The sequence below is a fragment of the Callithrix jacchus genome, chromosome 1 (genome assembly GCF_049354715.1).
Source record: "Callithrix jacchus isolate 240 chromosome 1, calJac240_pri, whole genome shotgun sequence".
Classification (NCBI taxonomy): domain Eukaryota; kingdom Metazoa; phylum Chordata; class Mammalia; order Primates; family Cebidae; genus Callithrix; species Callithrix jacchus.
In genome coordinates this window covers 79,104,334-79,110,333 of record NC_133502.1, presented here as the reverse complement: position 1 = coordinate 79,110,333, position 6,000 = coordinate 79,104,334, and positions in this window count along the sequence as shown.

The window sequence follows — 6,000 nt, the reverse complement described above, 5'->3', positions numbered from 1 at the left end:
AAGTCAGTGGGGAAGCTATGAGAAAGCTGTGTGGGTGAGAGAAAGGAGAGACAGCTGGTAGCTACTGTGAGTACTGAAGTTTGGGGAACAGAAATATTTCTAAAGAAGATCTTTGGGAATTTTTCTAAAGATAAATTTCTTTGAGAAAATCTGTACCAAAATTTCTATCATTCTTCAAGTTGTCTTAAATACAATATGTTTTCTTGGAATGAGACTGCAAAAGCTGGACCACATGGGACATATATTTGGGTTACATTTGGAATGCTGCCTCACCTGTAAAGAAATTTTATATAATCTCTACTTAGGATGTATTGCTAAATTCTTAAATATCATAGTCTCTTTCTGAGATTCAGATGACATTATGTTCTTGTACTAGATCCTACTTATTTAAATGCTCATCCTTTTAACTTTCTCTGTTACTCCCCGTAAGAGATCTACATCCATCACAAATGATGCATCTAGATTATAGTAGAGTCTAGCCCCAGCTGATGAGAAACACAGCTGAAAATGCATACCTGATTTGCCAGGTAAGAGCCAAGGAGAACTCTTTACTTGATCTGAGTAGAACACCATCGATGCTGCTGGTCCTAGGAAACTCCTGGCTGCCAGAACCAGTGGGCTGTATGGGCAGCATGTCTGGCTGGAGCAGGCCGAAGGGTGAAGTGAGCAGGGGCAGAATATGCGGACCACAGCATGGCAGAGGCAATTCAGATAAGAGGCCTCAGGGACAGCATCCCGGGACAGAAACTTGGGAAGGAAGAGGAAAAAGTTTTATGTTGCTATTACCATCACTACAAAGTTTAAGGAATGGCCCTAAGACTGTGATGAACTTAGAAGAAATTCTGATTATTACTATGATCTGGAGTTATTCTGATTTTACATTATGTTATTCTTTTATTTGAGACTCTTCTTTTGCACAGGACTTTTATTATGTGGTTTTTAAACACATTGAGACTCAAAGATGGAATTTTAAATCTGAGTTTAAAAGAAAGTATGACAGTAGTAAATGTGGTGAAACCATTTCAGTAACAGTGCAGCAAGGATTCTTTTGTGTAGATGAATATCAAACGTGCTGTCGTTTTTATTGGTCATGCGCTATTTTACCATATAGATACTCAGTGAACGACCAAATCTGTCCTCTGATTACGGACAGTTGTTTTCTTTTGCCTTATTGGTTGCTATTGCAAACAAAGCTGGATTGAACACTTGTTTATAAGTTGAATCATACCAATCAACTGCTCTAAAATGATTATTGGCTCCCTGTTGCCCTCAGGATAATCCATCCGTTTACATCTGGCACACAAAGCTCATTATAACACAGCCAGAGTCTGCATTAGAGGCTCCTCTCCAGCCAGCTCCATTTCCCAGCCCCTCAAGACCCAGCTCATGTCCCCTTCTTTGTAAAACCTTTTCCAGGCCTGGTGACATGTCCTTGCTCTGAGAAATCACAGCACTGCATTCCCACTTCGATGAAAACAAGTATCACATCACAGCACAATTACTTGGGGGTTGCTGTTTCTTGACCTGGCCTTAGCATTCTCTGTTTTACTTGCTATTGCCTATCTAGCCCGATACTTGGCACCTAGCATAGTGCCTCACACGGAAAAATAGTTGTTCAATAAATGTTTGTTGAGAGATACATGATTAAGCAACAGAATGGAATTACACAATGGATGAAATGTTGTTGAATCACTGCTCTTTTTAACTGAATTTAAAATTCTCTCTTGGGCTTGAAATGATAGGATTTCATGCATCCCTTAAAAAAGTTAGTAGACTATGACCAGGAATGAACCGAAAACACCAGGTTTTGCCATCCTCTGGAGAGTTCTCTGGCCGGGAAGTGGAGCCCCAGTGAGAGACCTCTTATAGCTGCTACTAGAGCTTCACGTGGTCATTTCGAAGACTTCCCAGCAGTGGTGTAGTTGGTCTGGGGCTAGGGGGTGAGAGAACGTGCAGGAAGGAAAAAGAAAGGACAAAAGTTAATCATGGAAAACCATGAGATTAACCCAGGTCCACCTTTTCAAGTTTTCTAGCCAGCAGAATTGGCTGCCCACTTTATAGCCACTCCCTGCTGAATGGGCCAGGGAGTGGTCCAAGCACTCCCTTTTCTGAGGCCTGGAATCTCAGCAGGGGTAGAGATCTGAGGAGGGGTCGTGGTGAACAGCCCTCTGGGGTATAAAATTGGAATTGGAAACGATCTTGAGAAATTGGAAACCTGGAGATACACAAGGACCTGATGGCCAGCAGGGCCCCTGGATACCACCCCACTGAGGCCAAGCCCTCATGGTAAAAACTTACCTGTGAATTGAGGACTTTGCCCTTCAATAACCTTTGTTTCAGTGGCTTCACATTTTTTCAGTGATCCACAATAAGAAATACAGTTTACACCACAAGCCAATACACACATTCAATAAATAGGCACAACTGAAAAAAAGGTCTCAGATTTATTAGAGTCTATGCAGCATAGTCCGATATTTTCAATTCTGTTCGATTTCATTGTTGTTTAAGTTCTGGTCATGACCTTGGATTAATTTCAGTTTTCACTCTGCTTTGTGGAAACCACTGCACAAGGATAACTGCAGAAAGAACAGCCTCCCAATTTCATGAGACCTGGGAGAGGAGTGCTTAGCTGTCAGGTGTGAGGTTAGCAGCCAAGGGCACTGCCATGGGTCTCAGCCACCATCAATCTTAAGTAGGTGAAGAAGGCTTGGAGTTCTCAGTTGTTAGAAAAATACCAAGCATAACCTGGTAAGTATTATTTATGTTTGTGGAGGGGGAGAGAGAGAGGGAGATGGTAAGATACAGAGAGCGAGAGAGACCATGACTGGGAAGAGGAAAGGCCTTCCAAAACGTCTGTGCCTTTGCCCTGGGGCTGTCATGAGTGGACTGGTGGATGCCTCAGCAGAAAGATGTAAAAGACACAGCAGAATGCCAAAAGAGCTATTCTGAAAGAGAAATCACTCATACGCAGCTTTTTGTTAACCATACAAAATCAGAATTTGTTAGCCTAATTGAATTAATCTGGATGTCGAAGCTCATTCTTGGTCCAGAGAACTGATGGGATTATAGGTAAGAGCTAAGCGGACAGACTGAACTTTTTAATAACACAAAGTTCACAAATATTTTTCCTCCTACTCTTGGGAAAGTAGAAGGAAATAAATTAGAGGCACATGCCAGGACCTTCAACCTCCTTGCCTCCCACCAACGTCTAGAACAACTAAACATCTAGTGGCTTCCTCTGTGTGAACATGCATGAGCGATGGGAAAGAGATATACTTGGGGCCAGTGCATTTTTAACTCCCTGGGAGGTATTTTTTATCTAAACATGCCTTCATTTGAGCCTTCAAAGATGAAATAATGAAGCAACTTTCTCGAGTGCCATATCTTATTCTATCATCAGCTTTTTATAAACTTGAACACTACATCAGTTAACACCTTTTAACTCAGGACAAATTCCTCCTTTGGGAATAGGTCTACGGTAAAGGCAATGCAGATAAGGGAGGCCCGAAGCTGCACTGTAGTTGCGGATTTCGGCCCTGCCCTTTACCCAACACAGCAGTAATAAATTTTTTTTGGAGGGGGAGACATGGTCTCTCTCTGTCACCCAGGCTGAAGTGCAGTGGTGCAATCATGGCTCAGTGTAACCTCCACCTCCTGGGCTGAAGCAATCCTCCTCTGTCAGCCTTCTGAGTAGCTGGGACCATGAGTGCATGCCACTACACCTGGCTAGTGTTTTTTGTTTTGTAGAGACAGGGTTTCCCTGTGTTGCCCAGGCTGGTCTCAAACTTCTGGGCTCAAAATGATCCTCCTGCCTTGGCCTCCCAAAGTGCTGGGATTGTGGATGTGAGCAGGTCAACAGCAATAGGATTTTTCCATGCCTACAGAATATGCCACTCCCAGAGGCAGGTGTGTAACATTTTAAAACAGCCTTTTAAAAATTAAATAAAATATCATTTCTATGTGAAGACCCCATTCTGGCACATGGCAGAAGCTCAATCTTAGTCTATTTGGGATAAATTCATTTTAGCATTTTCCTTCTCCTCATTTCCCTCCAGGGTTGCATCTTATGCTTGATTCCTGGCTGTCAATGACTGTCTCCCACATCCTCTGAGATGTGCAAGCTCCCCGAACCTCCACCTCTGCCTAGCCCACCCACACTGCATCTCTGCTACCCACCCTCAGCTCAACAGTGAGTCTGGATAGGTCTTTCTTTCAGCGTCTATGCCTTTGTGGTATTATGGGAATATTCCACCACTCTGCATGGAAGCAGAAATCCTCATGAGATCCCCTGAAAACATGGTGGAAGCTCCAGGATGCTGTACTCCATACATATTTTTCAATAGGTTGAATGTGATCAGCAGGGAAGATGCTACTTCTTGGGTCCGAGTCAGCACCGTCACCTTGGGGCAGCGAGTGACTCCCAGCCGAGGTGTGTGGGTGTGCTGCGCCTTCTGGCCACACTCCCTTCCTGCCATGGTCTGGGCCCCCAACTAGCCTCTAAACAGGCCTCATCGGGCTTCCTGGCCCTCTGGCTGCAGTTTGGGTTAGCCAGAGAGCAGCACTGGCAGTACATCAAAGGGCAGGAGGAAGGGAGGTGGAGTTGTTGAACTTGCTGGCTCCCTTCTGAGTCACAGGTGGGCAGAGGCTGCATTCCTCCCCTGAAAGCCATATGTGGGCAGGGGTGAGGGGGCCGTCTCCTGCACACCCAGCTGCAGCGAGGGCTCCGACTCTCTCTGGCCTCGAGTGCCTGCTCCCCAACCTGCCCTTTCAGCCTGGACACGGTCACGGCTCTCCAATGTGTGGCCCCAAGACGTGTCACCATCCCTTATTGGCTTCCCTTCTCCCTGCCCATGGCTGTGTAAATAGCTCCTCCATTCAGCTGGCTCTGGTTACTCTGCCTGCAAGTGCCATCTGTTTTCTGCTGGGGCCTGCAGGAAGCAGTTCGTTTTACAGATGCTCACTTGTTGCACAGAGGATGCTCCTGCCTCTGGCCCTGGGGTAATATTCCTTCGATGTGGAGTGGGTCAGGCTTGGAGGGAACAAGGAGAACCATCCACACCCTGTGGTGTTACATCTGACACATGCAGCCCTTCAAGGAGACCGCCTTCCTCAGCCCCTGATGAAGAGGCAGCCCCGGGAGCCGTTTCTTTCCCCACCTGTCTCTGCTCTGCCTCTTACCCTTGGTCCCCATGTGCCTTCCCAAGACTGCCTCAGACATTCACACCTGAGCCAAGGAGAATATGTTCATAGCTTGGCCCACAACCTGTACCACACCCAGTTTAAAAAAATGAACTAGTCTGGGCCAGGTGGTTCACGTCTATAATCCCAACACTTTGTGGGTCAGGAGTTCAAGACCAGCCTGACCAACATGGAGAAACCCCGTCTCTACTAAATATACAAAATTACCCAGGCATAGTGGCATGTGCCTGTAATCCCAGCTACTTGAGAGTCTGAGGCAGGAGAATAGCTTGAACCTGGGAGGCGGAGGTTGCAGTGAGCCAACATCAGGCCATTGCACTCTAGCCTGGGCAGCAAAAGTGAAACTCCATCTCAAAAAAAAGAACGAGGCCTATCAGCATCTCCCTTCCAAAACCAGAATCAGGAAAAGTAAAAAAAACGAAGTGATTTGTGGCTGAGACTGAAGGGCACAGAGGAGAGAGAGGAACAGAGAGAGAGAGCAGCAGGGAGAATCCAGTCCATGGTGAGGGGGCCACAGGGGCCCTGGCCATCAAGGCCATGAGGAAAGTGGGCGCCCCGGGGAGCAGAAGCCATGAGGCAGAGGAAGAGAACATAATGGCAGCTGGAGATGGCAGAGCCCCTGGGGAGAGTGGCTAAGCAGGGGATGGCAGAGTCCCTGAGAACAGAGCCGTCTGAGGGTTCCATTGTCCGCGAAGAGGAGGCTGGGGCTGCCCTCCAGACTGCCTGCCAGGAACCTTGCGTTTGCAGGGCAAGAACATTGTATTTAGATGTGATGTCTATGCAGAGTGACTTGGGCTACAT